Here is a 21652-nt window from a genome sequence, read left to right on the forward strand (position 1 = left end):
CAGCTCAGATTTTTTATTAAACAGTTCTCTATTTCCCCCTTTCTCTACTGGTTCAGCAGGAAAATGGCCACAGATCCTTTGGGGATGGATTAGGAGAATAAATTTGTGAAATTGTAACCCATACCAGACTCTGAAATCTGTTCTTCAACTAATTGTTGTGATGTACTTTGAAATTTATTACTTTTGTGTATAGATGTTATTTATAACTCTCTTTACAAATATAAACAAATATATATATAAATATAAATACACACAGAGAAAATAGGATTTAACAAATGAGTATGACTGCTTTAATCATTACATTGATATTTCTGCTGGTCTCCAGTGTCTTGGAGCAGTTACAAGAAAAAACTGAAAAATCGTAGAACTGTAACCCATCCCAAACTTTAAAATCTGTTCTTAACTACTTATTAAAAGGTACTTGGAAATGTATTGCTGTTTTGTATATATGTTATATTTCAAAATTTAAAAAAAAGTTAAAAATAAAAAATTGAAGGGTAGGGCCGGTTGCTTCCATAGAGATGTGACACACCCAATTGTGGGCATGACCTTTCAATTAGATGGCTATCTGACTCCACCCATTCAAGGTGGATTTTGATTAGTTTACTGGAGTCCTTCAAAAGGGGAAACATTCTGGAGAAAGCACAGTTGCTTCAGAGCTGACATAGAAGCAGACATTTGGAGTCACCTGGAGTGCTGATGAAGAAAGCTTAGAGCTGACAGAAGCTAGGCAGGAGCCAGAGTCCAGCAAATGTCATCATATATCTATCCCTGAGATGCTAAGCTAAAAGATGAAACCCAGAGGTTTTCTCCAGAGCAGCTAAGTCAGGACCCACAGACACCTAAAGAGAAAGCCATTGGAACCAGAAGCTAAAGGCACTGGAACTGGGAACAAGGACCAGCAAACATCAGCCACATGCCTTCCCATGTGACAGGCATCGGCTTTTCTTCTTGAGCAAGGTCTCTTTCTCTGGATGCCTTAGTTTGCACATTTTTATGCCTTAGAACTAAAAACTTGTACCTTAATAAATCCCCTTTATAAAAGCCAACTTATTTCTGGCAGCATTAGCAAACTAAAGCAATGAGTAATAAAATAAAGACATGCATGAAAAATAATAATAATAATAAGTGGAGAATATGGGCAAAAAACATACATTACTACAAAAACTATGAACAATGACTATACTGCTACTTTAATAATCTTTCATTAATTGTAACAAATGTAACTCCTGTTAAAAAAAATAGTACAATTACAAAAAAAGTGTTATCATCAAATGCAGTAAACTTTCCACACAATGCAAGTGTTGGTGGTGGGGTGGTATATAGGAATCACGTATTTTATGCATGATTGTTCTGTAAACCCACAACTCCTCTAATTAAAAAAAAAAAGATTTTTAAGGCATTTTCAAGTTTTAATCTGCATTCCTGTGAGTGTGAACACATTTGTAAATGGAACCTTTGAAGAGTTATTAATAGTTAAGATGTGGACTCATTTGTGAATAGGATCTCTGTAGATTCTATTTAGATGAAGCCAACTTGAATCATATGGCTTAAGCTATGTGGCTGAGGTCCTTATAAGCAAAGGAAATTGACTCAGAAATAAGAGAAACCAGAGAGAGAGAATATCAGGTGGCAAAGGATGGAAAACGCCATGTGACAAAGGATTGCTGACACCTGAACACTAAAGACTCCAGGAGAAAGCAATCCTGCTAACATCTTCATGTTCAAGTCCTAGCCACCAAAACTGTGAAACTATAAATTCCTGTTGTTTAAGCCAATCCACTGTGTGGTATTTGTCATAGCAGCACTAGAAAACTAAGACATATGACTAAAGTTTGTTTTTTCAATAAATATATCCAACATGAGTTTTTCAGAGTGGATTAGAAAGCAGCATTCTTAGACACCCAAATAAACAAGTGGTCAACATTGGGTTGCCAGACACAGAGGCCACTGCCATGTGCACAAGAGGGTCCCTCACAAAAACACTTTGCTTTAGTTTCTTCACTATTTTCCAATCTATTCACTTCTGGAGTAAGGAGGAAAGAAAATTCCACAGACAAGAGCCTCAGAGGATAAGAGACCTCACACAACAAAGGAATCCACAAAATGCATGATGAATTAATGAAAGAACATATCTGAGTATGACATGGCACTACAGGCATTTTTCTGAACCTAAGGGCAACATCTTTTTAAGTAATATAAAGAAGTATTACATGCTTATTAAAAAAATAGTACTAATATGTGGAAAACTAAAAATGGAAGTTCCCTGACTCTTATTCTTTAAAGGCAACATCAGTCTGCTGTATATTCTTCCAGGCTTTTTTTCCCATGCATATATAAAATGTATATGTTTTTAACAAAATGGGAACATATAATTCATATTATTCTGTAAATCACTTTTTAAGCTATTGTATTTATATACAGTAAATACCCATTCTTTTAAACACTGAATAATATTCCAATTAGATGAAAGTAATATAATTATAAGGCTAAACCATGCACAATTTTTTCTTTTTAATTGATACTATCAAATTTTTTATTTATTTATTTATTTATTTTTACTCCACATTGTCTCCACAATGTTATGCCACTATCACTGAATACTATCAATCTTCTTATTAGTTTTACTATAAGGGGAATGTTATTTCACTGTTCTCATTTTTATCAATTTATTTATTAGTGAGAATAAATCATTCTTATGTTTATAAGTTATTTATCATTTAACTCTGAATTGCTCTTTCATACTCTTTGCCCATTTGGAATTAGATTAACTGTTTTCTTATTGATTCGTAAACATTTAGGAACTTCTCAATTAACCTTTTTTTAATATTTATAGGAAGCATTTACCCCAGAGTGATGAGTTTTTTTTTTAAACTTGAGTTATATTACTTTTAGCTATATGGAAGGCTGATTTTGTTTCAATGTTATCAAACACATCATTCTAAAGCATTATGACTCTATTCATTTTTAAGACTATCTTGTCTATTTCAACATAATAAAAATATTTTCCTGTATTTTTTCCTCATATTATTATGGGTCTTTTATGTTTAGCTCTATAATCATATCAAGCTGCCTTTTGTATGTGGTAGGAGTTAGAAACATAGTTTTAGTTTTTTTAATTTTTTAACTTCTTAAATCTTAACTTCATTACATAGGCCACAGTCTAGTAGATTATAGGCTAACAAGCAGTAAATTTGCACAGTGTAATATAATGAGGGAAATAAAGCTCAAAGGATGGACTCAGTCTGGATTTAGAGGGCTAGAAAAAGCTCCCAGAAGATGTAATAGTTTAGTCTCAACATAAATAATTGTAGGAGTTAGCCAGGAAAAGCAATAGAGGAAGAGTATCTCAGACAGGCAGAGTGGCAAGGCAGTAGGTAAGAGAAGGCATATTGAACCAAAAGACCTGAAAAATGTTCAATGTTTCTAGACAATGATGGAACCTAATAAGCTATATTAAGGAGTCTGTCTTCTTTCTCAAGAGCAGTGAGCTGCCTTAAGAAGTGTTCTGAGCAGAGGATGGTGAGGGGAACCATGGCAGAGACATGTAATAGTCATTGGGTATCTAAGCACATCCCACATTTCCGAACCTTTGCAGTTAAGCAGCGCTGTATGACTAGCTCTGGCCAATGGGCTGTGAGTGGATGTGAGATGGGCCATCTCTGAGAAAAAGCATTTAAAGGTTCATGTTTGACCCTCCAGCACTCTCTTCTTCTGCCTCAGCAAGCTGGAAGCCACGTGTTGAGGTGATGGCTTCACAAGAAGGAAGCAGCTTGGACTGCCTAGAAGACAGCTACCCTGTGGACTGACCCAACTCACACTAGAATTTTCAAGAGCAGGAAATAAATCTTAGTTGAGTAACACATTGGAATCCCAAGGTTTATTTATTGCTACAGTATAGCCCAGTGTTAATCTGACTAATAGAGTTTCCAAACATGACCCCAAGGGTTGGGGATTATTAGGGCTCCACAACACAATTGAAATGCCTGGTCTTCTACAGCTAAGAATACTCCTTCTTTCTTTTGGGAGAAAAGAACTAATAAAAACACATTCCATTGTATGTCTTCTCAGAGGTGTATAAATTACTTCAGTGTTGAACCATTTGCTTTACCAACCAGTGTGAGGTCTCCCCTGTTTATAGAACTGTAAGTAATCTGCATTTTTTCTCCTCTATCTTCTTTGTGGTTCCACCTCCCTTTCTTATTTGCCTCTTAGCTCTTTCAGTCCTGACCCTTGTCCTATCTTTCTTCAGCAGTGAGATGGTCCTGATTGTACCTGTGACCACAAACAATGTTTTCGCTTCCAACCCTTTTGCACTTCCATGGGGACAAGACAGGCTCCACTGCTCCTGGAGGCAGCGAAACCCGAGCTCACATACTGTCTGGTGAGTTACTCTTTGTATGAACTTTGATAAGTTCTTTAACTTCCCTGAGACTCAGTTTCTCCTCTGCAAAATGGGGATAATAACACTCACTTGAGGGTCTTATGCTAGAAGATGTAAAATTCCTAGCACAGGGCCTACCACAGAGTATAGATTTTCTCAAAGTCTATTTTTATTCCATTTTACTTTCTATTTATTTTCCTTTTTCTTCTTGCTCTTTCCTCTGTGGGAGATGTAAACTCCTCTTGGTTCTCACCAGTTTAATTCCACTTCTATATGTCTAGAGATTTTGATGAGAAAAATCCTATACTAGAGTCTGTGGCAGATTCAAAAGATGGGACCACCTCACTTGGGAAGCAAGGCATATTCATGGGGAAAAGCTGAGATTATTAAATAAATTTGTAAATTCCAAAAATGTTTCCTATAAGCCATAAACACTAAAGAAACCCAAAGAAAGGAGAGACCCATTTAGGCTCCTGGGATTTAGACTAAAGATTCAGAAAGGCGTGGGTGGGAAGATACTTAAGCTACTCTGATCACCCCAAAGGCCAGTCAGTAACCCTTTCTAGTCTGTGAAGGTCATCGAATGGACAGTTGTCCCAACAATGACCGAGATGGAGAGGGATTTTCCAAGAGGCTCAATCTACTCACAGAAGATACATCCATATACACTGTCTGTAGACAAGAGAAGGTATAAAAAATACATTTTTGGATCAGTTTGCTCACCCAAAAAAATGTTTTTGGGGAGCCTATTCTTTCTAAGGTACAAGGGTAACTACTACCAAGGATGCACTTGACATTGAAGACTGAGACTGTGCCTCCTGAAACTTTGTTAAGACAGAACCTACCACCGCCACCAGGCACAGACGGGTATTTATACAATGTTGTAAGAAATTCCTATGGCTCTGTAAAAATTGCATACAATGAGTTCAAACTTCTAAATGTGTAGGGTTAGCTGTTCCTTCAGCTTGTTGAACTGTTCACAGGGCTGTGACCTACATAAAAAATTTTTTCTTCAAAATCTAACAAACCCCCAGCCAATCCCCAAAGGAGAACATGGATCCTAATGTGATCCTATCACCTTAAATATGCAAAAATTGCCCATGATTCCAATATCAAATGCCAGAGACAAAGGCCTTGATAAAAGCAAACAAAGTTAGGTCGAGATTTTTGTTTCTACTTCTTTCCAACCCCTCAGGTGCAAGGAAGTTTAAGAGAATAGGAAGCTGACTGCTCTTTAGATTTCAAGGTAAGCATGAGCCAATCAGGTAACATGGCTGCCAAAATAGCCAATAGGTTCTTAAGATGTTTATAGATATACAGTGTTGTTGGCAAGACAGGCAATGGATGCATGGGTCTCTGCATATGGACCTCACATTATCAGACCTGGGTGACCCCTGCAGGAAAGTGGTAGGGTGGAGATGAGTGTGCTTCCCTAACAACAAAAAGCTGTGAGGACATTCAGACCTGAAACCGTAGAACAGCATCAACTCTAGTGTCAACTCAAAAGGTTGGAAGAACCCCAGTATGAAGAGAGGCAGGTTTTTCTGGATAGTTTCCAAGGGTGTCAAAGAACAGCAGATAAAAGCTAAAGGAGACCAATTTTCATCTAAATATGAGGGAGAACTTCTAAACAATTAAATCTGCTCAAAAATGAAACAGGCCTAGTGGGGGCATGGTGAGCTTCTATCATGATGTACTCAAATGAAGTCTTTTCACTTTCTCATCTGCATGGAGATTTAGGGGAACATAGGATTCTTTAGGCTTCTTCGGTTTTGTAGAAAATTTCCCACATAGTTGGAGAGGTTAGATTGGACGTTCTCAAATGACTGTACATCAGCTAATCAAAAATTCTTGCTTCCTCAATTAATGTTTTCTCCTATTACAAAGGTTGAAGAATTTCCCAGGTGAGATCTAAAATGAACAGGCTCATCACACCATTAACATTTCCATTCCCTTCCCAAACTGACAAGTCCTGTGCTCACCAGCATTTGCACAGTTCTCCCACTCTCTCATCCTGCACCCCAAAGTCACACCCACACTCTTTTTTTTTCACACCCACACTCTTGCTAAAAGCTGTTGACTATGACCCTCATCATTTATAATGCAAAAAGACAATCACTGATTTTGTTCTGATTAGTCATCTTAATGCTTTTCTCTTACATGTACTGAATCACTGTGGTTTCTCCAAGAACAGAAAGCTTTCTTTTCTGTGGGAGAATCTAAAAAGCTCTCTCAACAGACACAAGCTGGGCAAACAGTGCAGAGAATTTCAGCACGATGTAATGAGAGCAACCCCACCAGGAGCTCTGGCCAAGTGGCCGCTCAGTACAGCAGCCAAATGACATATAGTTATGGAGAAGTTCCTTTTGATCTAATGATATTATGCTTCCATTGCTTAAGAGAAGTCTCCACCCAGTTTTGTGGTTAGTTGCAAAGCCTGAACATGATAAATATACTTTAAAATCCATGAGTGATTCCCTTCCAGGACAAGAACCAGACAAAGTCCGAGCAGCACTGCAGCAGATAGTCCATAATAATAAGGCGGCCAAGCCACGGGCCATAAAGAAATGCTTCTCTTTAGTCCTCATGTCTAAGGCCTGACCCTACCTGCCCTGCATCTTTGTGCTGTGCTTATCTCTGGACAGGAATAACACCCTCCACGTCTATAGCTACCTCTTGTCCAGAGGGAAGCCAAGGTGGTTTGCAATTTTTTTTTTATCTTCTAGAAACTTTATTGTCATTTCATTTTACATTCAGATCTTAAATCCATTTAGAATGTTTTTTTCTTCTTTTAACTTTTTTTATTGAATAGTATAACACATATACAAAGCAAAGAAATATAAAAGCAATAGTTTTCAAAGCGCTCTTCAAAAAGCAGTTACAGGGTAGATCCCAGAGTTTGTCATGGGCTACCATATGATCCTCTCATATTTTTCCTTCTAGCTGCTCCAGAATATAGGAGGCTAGAGGGCTTAAATACTTTTTTATCATCGCAATCGACTTTTTTCCTTCTTTTTTTGTGAACAATAACATATATACAAAAAAGCTATAAATTTCAAAGCACATCACCACAATTAGTTGTAGAACATATTTCAGATATGGGTTACAATTTCACATTTTTAGGTTTTTACTTCTAGCTGCTCTAAAATACTGGAGACTAAAAGAGATATCAATTTAATGATTCAGCATTCATATTCATTTGTTAAGTCCTATCTTCTATGTATAATTCCACCATCACCTTTGATCTTTCCATACCTCTGTTTAGGGTTGTTTGGGCTATGGCAATTCTAAATTTTTGATATTGGAAGGGTCTGTCACTAATATGGGGTAGGGAGATGGAACTATCCAATGTTCTGGAGAGGATGGGCTAGGCTTCATGACTTCTCTGGACCAGGGACCCATGTGGACGTTGTAGGTTTCTGGAAATTACTCTAGTGCCTGGAACCCTTGTGGAGTCTTATATATTGCCCTAGGTGTTCTTTAGGATTGTTTGGAATGGTCCAGGTTGGGGGTCGGCAGGTTATGATAGGTAGCTCGCATAACAGCAACCTCCAGAGTAGCCTCTCGACTCTAATTGAACTGTCTCTGCCACCAATACTTTATTAATTACACTTCTTTTCCCCTTTTGTCCAGGGTGGAATTGTTGATCCCATGGTGCCAGGTCTGGAGTCATCCCTGGGAGTCATCTCCCACATTGCCAGGGAGACTTTCACCCCTGGATGTCATGTCCCATGGAGGGGGAAGGAATGATTTCACTTGCAGTGTTGGGCTTAGAGAGACTGAGGCCACATATGAGCAACAAAAGAGGTCCTCCAGAAGTAACTCTTAAGCATGCCTATAGGCAGTCTAAGCTTCTTTGCTACCTACATAAGCTTCACAAGAGTAAGCCTCATGATCAAGGGCATGGCCTATTCATTGGGTATCCCTAAAGTTTGACACAGTATCAGGGGATTCCCTGACGGTAAGGTTTAATAGTTTCTTAGTCTTTCTCCCTCGGGGGACTTTGCCAATACTTTTTGATTATCTGCTTAATATACTTTACGATGTTTCCAGGCATTACAATAATCTATACAGGATTAAAGGACCTCTTGCTTATTCTGTGCTTCCTGTGTTTCAGTTGTTCAAGTGGTTTGCAGTTTTAAGCAGAAAAACATGGAACTTGGCATTCAAGACAGTGGCTAGTGTCCCTCTCTTAAGGAGAATTTCCAGCAACTGTTGAACAAGCTGTGGCTGCCCAACATTAAATTTTTTGAGGCAGGATGCGATGGGATAAAAAAAAAATGAACGAATGAATGAATAAATGAATGGTTTCCATAAGATTACAGATTGTTGAATATGCAAATTGAAATCTTCCCTTCAGGAATGTTCTTGTGTGTGCCTTAGTGTGGGTATGAGAGGAGTTACAGCCTCTTTTGTTCTAGAACAAGGCCTGGCCAGGCATTTTTGCTAAGTATAGGAGTTTCTTGGTGCTGGAGCTTGGACAAGTATTTCTATCTCAACTTACCTGCGGACACCATAGTTGAAGAGGCAGAATCAGGCTCTTTAATGACAATGCCCCTTGAGGTTTGACCCAGCAGACAGTCAACCTTCCTGGGTGGTCACAATTGACTCAGGGCCCCTTAGGCTTCTCATCCTTTTGAAGGAAGTATTAAGCCCCTGCGCCTTTACATACATTTCTTCATCAATAGCAGTCTTCCCTGGATAGAGTCCTTCATTCCGATTCCAAATTACCAGCTTACACACACCCTATTATTTGTTTTATATTCATTCTGTCTTTAGAATAACCTGGAACACATTCAGAAGGAAATAAACAATATTTTGGAAAAGCTGCACTGCTTGCCTGGGTTTGGCAACAGAACCTTAGCCACATGGTAAGGTTGGGTCTAATTGGGCCCATGCATCCAAGTTAACCATTGACCAGAAGGGTTTTTGAATTCAGAGCTTGGCGAAGTCAGCAGAACTATTAAGCCCTTGCTAGGAACTGGAAATGACACCACACATAAAATCACTTTCCTAGAAGCTGACTTAGGCATTGGTTATCGCCACATCTAGGAATCATCTTTAGCAAGACACTAGTATCAATGAGAGGATGGTGCCCCGTGGGTTGTTGGTGCTGAAGGAGCTCCTTTCCTTCTCCTAAGCGAGGGTAGGGTTCTGGAAAGACATGGGGAAAGGGAGGGGGAGATAGGTGGGGGTTTTATTTCACTGGTATAGAAAATTGCAACCAAACAGAGAGGGGCTGTCTCAGTGCCACCAGTAAAGTCCTACGGACACAGATGCTTTGTGTTTTTTATGAAATAGGTGATAATGGTAGAATGTTACATCATAATAGGCTGTTAAGTGAGAAAAAGGAGAGCATAAAGCTGTGTTAAGTGTATGTTCTAGTTTGCTAACTGCTGGAACGCAACACACCAGAGACATTGGCTTTTAATAAAAGGGGATTTATTTTGTTAGTTCTTCAGAGGAAAGGTAGCTAACTTTCAACTGAGGTTCTTTCTTACGTGGAAAGGCACAGAATGGTCTCTGCTGGTCTTCTCTCCAGGCCTCTGGGTTCCAACAACTTTCCCCAGGGTGATTCCTTTCTGCATCTCCAAAGGCCTGGGCTGAGCTGCGAGTGCTGAGATGAGGTATACTGAGCTGCTTGGGCTGTGCTACATTGATCTCTCTCATTTAGGCACCAGCCAATTAAGTCAAATGTCATTCATTGCAGCAGGCACACCTCCTAGCCGACCGCAGGTATAATCAGCAACAGAGGAGGTTCACATACCATTGGCTCATGTCCACAGCAACAGAACTAGATGCCTTCACCTGGCCAAGTTGACAACTGAATCCAACTACCACAGTGTAAAATTCTAATTCCATTTTTTAAGTATATATATGTCAGTATCTAACATTTCAAAAAAAAGACCAAAAAGAAATGTACTAAAATGTTCATATTAGTCTCTGGACACTGAGTAATTTTTGCTTTCTTCTGCATATCACTTTGTTAGTTCTCCAGTTTTTCTATACTGAGTATGTACCCCTTCCCTTCAAAAATTAGCAATTGAAAGCAGAAATGAGTTTATGTCACCAAGAAGTCAGTGGTCTGCTCCCATGGAGGCCACAGCTTCAATGAGCCACTGTCCCAGCTCCCCTTCGTGCCCCACCCTCTCTCCTAACCTTTTCCTCTGCAGCTTTTCACCAAGGAGTTTCCCCTTGACATCATACGTATTTAAGGTACAGAATCTCAAGGAGAAAACTGAACATCACCCAATGACTTACATCCTCCTCTAGAGAAAAGGTTTTCAGTTGTAGGCAGGACAGTTATACCATGTTTGGCAGAAGTAATGATTTTGCTATTATCTTTATTTAGACAGTAAGTGTGGTTGAAGGAGATATGTATGGATGCCAAGTGGACAAGGGGTGAGCTGTAGTAGTTACTTTTATGTATCAATTTGGTTAGGATATGATGTTCAGTTATTTGTTCAAACGCTGGCCTAGAGGTCACCATGGAGATATTTTGTAGATGAAATTAACAACTACAATCAGTTGACTTTAAGTAAAGCAGAAGGAGATCACCATCAATTTCCATAATGTGGGAGGACCTCATGCAAGCAGTTGGAAACCTTAAGAGTAAAGAACCGAGAGCTCCCATAAGAGGAAATTCTACCTCAAGACTACACCTACTCCTCTCCGAATTTCCAGCCTACTGGCTGCCCCTGAAAAACTCAGATTCAAAACCTCAACATCATTCTTACCAGAACTTCCCGCCTGCCTGCCCACCCTACAGAATTTGGAGTTATCAGTCAAATTCTTTAAAATAAATTCCTTAAAATAAAACTTTATATGTGAGTATACACATATATGCATGAATATATATGTCTGTATATACATACATACATATGTGTGTATTTTTCCTGTTAGTTCTCGTTCTCTGAAGAACACTGACAGATATGCAGATTCTCTTAGGACTTGTTTTATCCAGCATCATGCCACCCTTGTTTTTTGACACTCATTACCATTCCTGCCCACTTCCTTGCTCTCACTTCTATCACAGGTGTTGGAAGCCTGAGAACAACAACTTCAAGAATCCCTTATCAACATGGTTTCTATTTTGATACTGCCAGTGAGAGGTGGATGGTGGAACAAAGACCAATTCCACACTTCCTTGCCAGCAATGGCATCAGGATAACATGAATTTCTGCAGTAGCAATAGAGGCTTCCTGCAGCCTCCCGATTTCTGGAGAGCATCCCCATCCCTGGCTTTTGCTCCCCTATCCTTTCCGACAATTACATAGGCACCTAATTTCCTGTATTAAACCCTTTCTGCTGGAAATACATAGAATGGTTTCTAGTTTTCAGACTAAAACACTGGAATTCATCCAAGTTTAAGCATGTAGCCTAGTTTCATCATTTTCACTGCAATATTATATTCCATTCTGTGGACATATCACATAAGATTCTCCATAATTGGGTTCCATTTTGTACACTGCCTGCCAAGCCTCTGGTGCCTTGAATATAGGTAGTCTACCCAGATTATACTCCCATGAGCCACAAGCGGTTCTGCCCTAGAATTCATCCAAATGGTTCTCATGCTTACCCGCTGGACTCATCATGCCTTGCTCTCATCATCTTCCCAAATCTTCCTTTAGATGATCCAGTGGACCCTGCATCCTAGTCTGTCAATCTTGGCCTAACATGCAATTGTGCTTCAAAAATTAACTATTGGTGTGAGTAGAAAAGACGGTTCCTATGGGTCAGCACAGGTCCACAGATGCAGAGTGAAAAAAAATCATATAATAAAAATACAGCTCCCAAGACCAGAGTAAATTACTGTATGCATACATTTATAACAATGTGACGTAATTGGCAATAGTACATCACATTGTTATAAACTTATGTTCATTAGTTGATCAAGCACAGCCATGACTTCTCCAGAGAGAAAAGTCAACTCAAGAGTGAAGGTAATTCATTTCTGGGAAGAAAAGAGAGACATCTCTTAAGAACATCAACAATATCACCAGCACTTCCAATCCTCTTCTACCTGCTTGTATTCCTTTGTGCTGAATAAATTACAGTTCACCAAGAGCTTTGGAAGTATGATTATGCCCCATGACACATGCTTTCATGATCTCCATTTGGGGGAACTCACAGTTCACAGAAGAGATGTTCCCATTCCCAGACCTTCTTCTTAGGAGCCCAAGTACACTGGACTCACCCCTTGACCACCCTACCAGGTAGAGAGCATCAGATCTGCTCAACCTGCATGGTTTACATTCTTCAAAATAAACGGCATGTATCTGCAGCACCCCATAATGCTTCAAGCTTCTGTGCCTGTTGTCTATTCTATCCTCATCTCTAAGAACACTTTTTCCCCCTTGCTTGTGGTTTGAAGCCCTACTCACTCTTCAAAAACCCAGTTCAGATATCTCTCCATGGAGCCTTCTCTTATACTACCATTCTGAAATGCCATTCTCTCTGCCCTATGCACCCTGTATATAATTTGTTAAACCTTGAAAGATGAAACAGCATCTTCCCTCCAAAAGGGAAGACTTTCTTACCACTTACTCCAAGATCAATGTTCCTCGACTATGACACAAACCCACTGCATGATCAGCATCCACCGAAGGGAACCCATGTCAATGTGATGCAGACAGCTTGCTGTACCATATATAATAAAGTCCTTTGTCTCTGACCCAGGAATCTTGTGTCTTCAGCAAGATCCATGAACCAGTAAAAGACTTGGTTTGTTAAGTAGAGTAAAATCCCAGACCCTTCATAGATCCTTGCACTATATCCATGTCTTTTTATCCTGGAAGCTCCAGTGTCTGATGTAGATCCTCATTACTATATGTTTTGAATTTAATCTAGTTGAATTGACTTTCCTTCTACTGAGTATCATTAGGTTCAAGGTTCCTCAACCTCCGCATTATTAGCATTCGGAGCTAGATAAAGTAGGGGTTGTCCTGTGCATTGTAGCATGTTTGGCAGTACCAATGCCTCTACCCAATAGATGCCAATAATACCCTCCCTTCAACTGGGGACAACAAAAAACAACCCCAGACATTGCCAAATGTTCCCTGGGGATATCACTTCATCCCTACAAGATCAAAGGGTGGGGAGGGGGGCGGTAAGTAGATGGAGCAAGCAAGGTTCATAGCCAATATAATTAACTATAGCTTGAGATTTTCATCTATTGAAGAGAGAGATGAAATATTGCACTCATCTGTTTTTTTCACTCAAGGATAACACTCAACAAGTAATAGTGTCTTGCAGCCAACAGTAAATATAACTCTCATTAGCACCCACAGCGTGCAGGGGTCAAGTGGGGGGTGTCAGGGAGATCACCTCATCTGCACCCCCAGTGATGGGGTGAAGTGGAAATTTTCACCATGATCAAACTCTTTGGACTTGAACTCAGAGCTATCTGTCTCCAACGCTCATGATCGTTATCATTAAACTAATGATATGGTCACACTGGAAGGGCAAGTGAGGATTGCAATGAGAGAGGATTTAAAATTATGAAATGAGAACTCAAAGTTTACCTTAAGAAAAAATGCCAAACTTGCAGATCAATACCCTAGTCTTGAGGGTTAAATATATATATATATATAACTCTTTAGATAGTTTAAGTGGGTACATACAGCCAGAATCTGTAATAACATGTACTTTAACTCCTACACAAAATGTTTAAAATACAGGTCCTCCTCAGTTGCTCTCTTTTCAGCATCCAGAAAAATGCTAACCACCCACTTCAGAAAAAACGAGTGTCAAAACCTGTTTGACCAAGCAAAGTCTATTCAGAATTTCTGTGGAGTACCTTCTCCACCTGGTGGCAGATTTCAGAATTGCTCCTAAACCACTGTAAAACCACTCGGTCATTTGGAAAGTTGGACATCATGCGGATCAACTCATTCCCAAGGGAGCTGGACACATCTTGATGGTCCCAGTGGGCAACTTGTTGATACCAGATTTTAGTAATTTGGAGGCAGGAAAATTACTAATTGCCTGTGGAATTTCAAAGCTGAGTAACTCCTAAGAAAAAACATAATTTTTATTTTATTTAAAAGTTGCCCTGAGAAAGTAACAGTTCCCACATCACTGATTCTCAGAAGTATTTTAAATGCACTACAGTGCTTCCTCTTGGATGTAGAGTGAGACAACAAGAAAGGAAGAGAGGGGAGTCACTGGGCTATTTGGTGGGGAGCCAAAAAAAAAGAATATGACATTATACTCTATATAGTATACTTCAAAGATTTAAACAATGGGTAAGTCACTTTCTCTTGGCAACTTGGAAAACACCATCTAGAAAAATGGATGATGGCTTCCTAGTCAAATATTAAATTTAATTGAAAGTGGAATTAATGTCTAAATACTAAGCTATATCTAGAAAATTCATATTAATAGTAACCTTACTCTACTAATTTGATTTTTTCCAATACAATCGTCTCATTCTTCAAAACCCTTCTTCTTCATAGTAATATCATAGAAAAACTCTACAATGTTTTTTCATTCATTAATCTGACAAATATTTATGGAGCACCTACTACATGACAGGCATTGGGATACAGTGGTGAAGAAGACAAATCCTTGCCCTCCCGGAGCTTATATTCTAACTGAGGAATGCTGCAGCTCCCAAGTAAACGTGGCTCGGGTTCTATATGAAGAACTATCTAAGTATCGTCTCATTTAATTTTCACAATTCTATGTGGTGGGTCTTACAGTCTCCATTTAATAGATAGGGAAACTGAGGCTCAAAAAGGATAAGTGGTTTGCACAAAGACTCAGATTAGTAAATGGAAGAACCAGAAGTCAAAATCAGATATATGTGCTCCAAACCCCAGCTGTTAATACCTACAATGTCCAGTTTCAAGTTTCCAAACACTGCCAGCAAATGTACTGAGCACTGACCCTATGGGGGGCACAATGTCAGGCCCAGGGGATATGTAAGTGTCATAGGCCCTGCCTTCAAGGATTAGTACAGCATTTTCCTGCTAACAGATTGAATAGGAGGCTGCCAGTACCCAAGCACCAATCAATCATTTAAAATAACAAATTCTCCACTATCACAACATTCTGGGAAAAAAGGTCATTCTTAAAAATTATAATAAAGGTGAAGTTCAACCAAAAGATTAACATCAAGAGGCATGTCAACCGTTCCTATGCTTTCTCTACAGAAGGAAGAAAAGTTAGGTTTGGGTGGATTTGGATTTGATGTAGCCTCTCCGTGCCCTCTCTATTTTATTTAGAGTGATGATGGAGGGCAAAGACTGGAATGCTCAGATGGACAAATATAATTGGCAAGGGACTTGCCTCAGTCCTAAGAGTGCATTTTGAAAGGCTCAGTGACACAGAACATAGAACGAGGAATGAGAACTTACAAAAGACTCTCCACTTGAGCAAATGTAAAGCAAGCCCCTCTAAACATTACATCCTAATCTGAAACTGCCTCTGCTAAAAACCTAGGGCTGACATGACATCAGCAGACTGGCCCCCCACTGCGTGCATCACTGATAAGGCCAATCACTCCCAGCCATTTTTGGCAAACTTCTGTTTCCCACTTCTTGTCTGAAACACAATGTTTGCTTGGCAAAAGCCAGGAGATGTGAGAACCTCCTACGGCAAATGTTGATATAAAGAAAATGTCCTGAGTGACCAGTGATATTTACCAGGTATTATTTTAGCCACCTGCACTGTGTTTGCCCAGCAGGCGTGGTGGGCTGCTATCTCGTGTGCTTTCAGCTTGAGTTGCCCGGATACCACGCCGTGCGCTCAACAGGAAACATAAATCTAATTGTTCCTCTCTTCACTTAAGCCATAAGGATTCCAAATTAGATCATATGGCTGAACCACAATCATGAACCTTGTGCATTTGAGCTCTCCGAGCAGCTCCCGGAAGCTGTCCCCTGAAACCCAAAGCAGCAAGCTTTTAGGATCAAGAACAACTTTCAGGGTCTAGTCACAAGCAACCAAGGTTCAAGAATGCCCAGCCGTGCAGACATCTGTTTTGGTTTTCTCTCTCCTAACTGCTGGTGATGTTAAGGAGCAGTTTCGGAAGTCTGAGCCCCTTTCTACAGCTGCACAACTGACATATGTTAATATTACCCCTCAGAAACTGCCAACTGCGCATGCAATCATCCATCCCCATTCATTCAAGCACACACTCAGCATCGCAGGCCACAATAGGAGAGGAGATGTAGGAAAATAACCCTAGTCAAAGCACACAATTACAAATTTAATATTAGGAGTGATGGCCGCTACCCCAGAATCTTTGGAAAATCTTGAAACAAGAATACTAATAGGAATTTCATAACAGCTCTATTCAGAATAGCCAAGAGTGGGAAAGAACCCAAGTATCCCTCAACTGATGAACAGATGAACAAAATCGGGAATATCCACTCAATGGAATATCACCCAGCCAAAAAACGAAACCCGATACAAGCTACACTATGGATAACTTGAAACATTATGCAGAGAGAAATCAGCAAGGCTTATAGAGACAAATACTGTATGATTCCATTTATATGAAATATCTGGAAACAGCAAATTTGTAGAGATAGAAAGTAGATTAGAGTTTACCAGGGACAAGGGGAGGCACAAGAAGGGGGAGCAGGTACTTGGCAGATACAGAGCATAAATTTTAGAAATTAATATAAATCTTTTTAAGAAAAAAATTTCTAAACATTGGGTGGGCCACGGTGGCTCAGTAGGCAGAGTTTTTGCCTGCCATGCGAGGGACCCAGGTTCAATTCCCAGTGCCTGCCTATGCAAAAGAAATTTGAAAAAATAAAAAATATCTAAACATCATGGACACCTTTAAGTTATCTCTCCATGAAACATGTTTAATTTTCTTTTGGCAATATTTTTATTTCATAGCATGTATCACAGTTGTAATTAATCAATTGTCTGCATAATTACTCATTTAGTATAAGTCTACCCGGTTATTCTATAACTTCCTGAGGGTAGGAAGAAAGGCTAATTTTTTTACATTCCCCATGTCCGGTATTGTCTGGCAGATAGTTAGTGCTAAAAAAAAAAAAGTATTAATACTATCTTAGCAATACTTGCATGATTTAGTTATCTAAATGTGTCAATCATCTCAAAAGCACTTTGAGACACTTTCTGGCTTTATTATTAAATAAGTTTTGCTTATTTCTATGGTATATTTATGCATATATTTCTAGATATATATTTATATGGTATATTTCTATTATGGTTATGCAAGAGATTACTAGGGTGAAGGGTCAATGGGACTTCTCTTTGACTTGCACATTTTGTGCAAGTTCCTGTGAATCTACAATAATTTCAAACTAAAAGTTTACCAGAAAAAAGGACTTGCTTCCAGCCATCAACTTCTTGGATTTCACTGAACAGTAGGGATTTTCAGTTTGATCCTCTCTCGCCCACATGGCTTCCTGGACTCCACTAGTATTTTCTGGGAGCTTGACTTCCAAGGATGTGAAATCCTGGACAACCTAATAGTAGCTACAGACCCCATCATCTGTATCTCCCTCCAACCCCTGACAAAGCAGATCACTTCATACTGGCCAAGATGCCAAGTTGGATGGTCATTTTCATACAATTTACCCTTTCTCCACAGAGAGACTACCAAAAAGCTATTGCATGGTAGTAATTTTCAAAAACTAGTGTAAGTTCCCAGGGAAAGATGTGATGGTGATGAGCCAATCATATCCCAAGATTTGGGGTTGGCAGTAAAATACCACCCAGGTTCCCAGTCAGTGACCCACACCCCTAAATGTTATTTCGCCACATCTTTGGCAGCCTCAAATTACACAAAATATCAGGTCACCGCGGAGCTGCCAAGAGCCTTTTAAATTGTACAAAAGCATATAAAAATCCACCGAAAGCCTTCCCACGTCACAATATCTGGATAACTTCTCACCCCCTACCAGCTCCCTCCAACATACACACAAACACACACACACAAAGCCACCACTAGTTAAAGTTTGACACCACTAGCTGGAATTGCACTATCAGATTCAAACACAGAAACTGCTGAACAGATATTAAACTTCCCTGTGGACCTTGGGACAGGATCCAGCGCTGCTAGAGGCCAAAAGAGAGTCCGTGGCTAAGAGCAGAGTCTAGTCAGGACAGCAGAGCCTCATCAGAAGGTGAGTTAGTAGCTGCCCACGGAGAGCCCACGCTCAGGGTTTCCAGCTCCCAGGAGTTTATTCCCTTCCAGGGCGGTAAAACTAAACACAAAACCTGGCTTGAAATTCTCATCAGTCTCTGTGGGTCAGGTGAGGGGGAAGCCGCTTTCTAGTTTTTCAGCACATCAACAGGCTTAAAGTATCTCCTTTAGCTGATTCTCTTAATGCAAAAAGCAATCGCAGAAATTGAAGGGGGTGGGAGGGTCTGCTGTGAGGGACCCCTCCAAACAGTAAGTCTGAGCCAACAGACAAGGCCACTTAGCTAAAAATTAGAACTGAAAACAAATCATCATTACTCCTGGATGGAATTGGGGGTTGAGGTGGAGGGCTGAGAGGAGGAGAGAGACATTATCTTCATGATTAGCTTTTTTTTAATACTGCAGCATGATTAAGACTTAGACAGAGACAGAGATGGCCCATGCTGCTTGCTGGGTTTTAAGCAAAACCATCTGTAGAGCATTTTGAAATCGATAAAGTCCCTATCTCACACAGATCCTCAGCAATCTGAGCTCTCCTGCCCAATTTACAGATGAGGAAACTGAAGCTCTAGAAAGATAAAGTTGACAAAGTGGCAGAGTCAAGAAAACGGTGGATCCATCAACAGTTTGGTAGAGAGACAAAAGATGCAGGTGGGTGTTGCCATGTGGTGCTCTGGAGAAAAAGGAAAGAAAACTGTCCTGGAGTGGGGGTGGGGTGTGGAGGAGGCAGGGCAGGTTCATCTCAGTCTTTGTGGTGGGCCTGGGACTTCGGAGACTCACGATTATTCTTACACTGACAATTCAAAGAGAATTGTCCCTAAGCTGATAAATTCTCATTTCAAAGGTGATTCATAGAACATCATCTCCAAAAAGAAATCTACCCAGAAATGTGAGATGACTGGGTTATAAACAAAGGGCCCCAGCTGTTATTTGAATCAATAGGTGCCTCAAATGGGACACCAGCTTAAGCCAAAGTATCAAAGGACTTTAAAGCCCAACAACTCACCTTGACGTGACTTAGGAATATGACCTGCGCCCCAGCTGTAGGAGCAGGAATTCAATGTTCAGGTTCACGGTGCATGTCCATGACACAAACTGCAAATGCAGGCTGGTCAACACCTCCCTCCTCTGGTCCCTTCTGAAGTCAACCCTAAGGAAAGGAAAGTGGCCACAGCATCTTGTGCTGAAAGAGAAGCTCTTCTTCCCCAGGCTCCATAGTCCACTGACTATTTAAGCACAAACTTACAAACACTGAACTTTCACAGTACAGACCTAGTGTTTAGGAAGACAGCGGTAGGGGTGAGAAGTGGATATAATATAGAAGAAATACAACCTTAGGTACTGACCTGGGCTCTGCCACTTCTTTGTGACTTCATCTCCATTTCACCATTGGGAATAAAAATACTTGCTCCCACTATCCTGCAGGGATGTTGTCAAAATCCAATCTTTATACGCAAACTCGGAATAGATAGGTAAAGCTTGGTTCCAGAACCTTGGGGAGAAGTTATTTGTTCCATTTTGGATTCCTAACCATGAGGATTTTCTTTGCCTCCTTCTCGATGGTCAATCTGAAGCTACGCTGGGATTTCTTTTTTTGTTGTTGTTGTTTTTTTGTTTTTGTTTTTGTTTTTACATTTTTTATTAATTAAAAAAAGTTAACTAACACAACATTTAGAAATCATTCCATTCTACATATGCAATCAGTAATTCTTAGTATCATCACATAGATGTATGATCATCATTTCTTAGTACATACGCATCGATTTAGAAAAAGAAATAGCAAGACAACAGAAAAAGAAATAAAATTATAATATAGAGAAAAAATAAAAATAAAAATAAAAAATACAAAAATATATAAGAAAAAAATAAAAAAAAAACTATAGCTCAGATGCAGCTTCATTCAGTGTTTTAACATAATTACATTACAATTAGGTAGTATTGTGCTGTCCATTTTTTTTTTTTTTTTTAGAAATCATACCATTCTACATATGCAATCAGTAATTCTTAACATCATCACATAGGTGCATGATCATCGTTTCTTAGTACATTTGCATTGGTTTAGAAGAACTAGCAATACAACCGAAAAAGATACAGAATGTTAATATAGAGAAAAAAAATAAAAGTAATAATAGTAAGAACAAAACAAAAACCTATAGCTCGGATGCAGCTTCATTCAGTGTTTTAACATAATTACTTTACAATTAGGTATTATTGTGCTGTCCATTTTTGAGTTTTTGTATCTAGTCCTATTGCACAGTCTGTATCCCTTCAGCTCCAAGTACCCATTATCTTACCCCGTTTCTAACTCCTGCTGAACTCTGTTACCAATGACATAATCCAAGTTTATTCTCGAGTGTCAATTCACATCATTGGGACCATACAGTATTTGTCTTTTAGTTTTTGGCTAGACTCACTCAGCATAATGTTCTCTAGGTCCATCCATGTTATTACATGCTTCATAAGTTTATCTTGTCTTAAAGCTGCATAATATTCCATCGTATGTATATACCACAGTTTGTTTAGCCATTCTTCTGTTGATGGACATTTTGGCTGTTTCCATCTCTTTGCAATTGTAAATAACGCTGCTATAAACATTGGTGTGCAAATGTCCGTTTGTGTCTTTGCCCTTAAGTCCTTTGAGTAGATACCTAGCAATGGTATTGCTGGGTCATATGGCAATTCTATATTCAGCTTTTGAGGAACCGCCAAACTGCCTTCCACAGTGGTTGCACCATTTGACATTCCCACCAACAGTGGATAAGTGTGCCTCTTTCTCCGCATCCTCTCCAGCACTTGTCATTTTCTGTTTTGTTGATAATGGCCATTCTGGTGGGTGTGAGATGATATCTCATTGTGGTTTTGATTTGCATTTCTCTAATGGCCAGGGACATTGAGCATCTCTTCATGTGCCTTTTGGCCATTTGTATTTCCTCCTCTGAGAGGTGTCTATTCAAGTCTTTTTCCCATTTTGTAATTGGGTTGGCTGTCTTTTTGTTGAGTTGAACAATCTCATCATAAATTCTGGATACTAGACCTTTATCTGATATGTCATTTCCAAATATTGATTCCCATTGTGTAGGCTGTCTTTCTACTTTCTTGATGAAGTTCTTTGATGCACAAAAGTGTTTAATTTTGAG

General features: G+C 39.5%; 1 protein-coding gene across 1 annotated transcript in view; it reads right to left on the bottom strand.

Annotated features, from left to right (window-relative positions):
- The window catches only part of SETD4 (SET domain containing 4), a 128343-nt gene that overhangs the window by 23159 nt on the left and 83532 nt on the right, over positions 1-21652 (bottom strand). The window lies entirely within an intron of this gene.

This window comes from Tamandua tetradactyla, chromosome 10 (assembly GCF_023851605.1).
Source record: "Tamandua tetradactyla isolate mTamTet1 chromosome 10, mTamTet1.pri, whole genome shotgun sequence".
Taxonomy (NCBI): domain Eukaryota; kingdom Metazoa; phylum Chordata; class Mammalia; order Pilosa; family Myrmecophagidae; genus Tamandua; species Tamandua tetradactyla.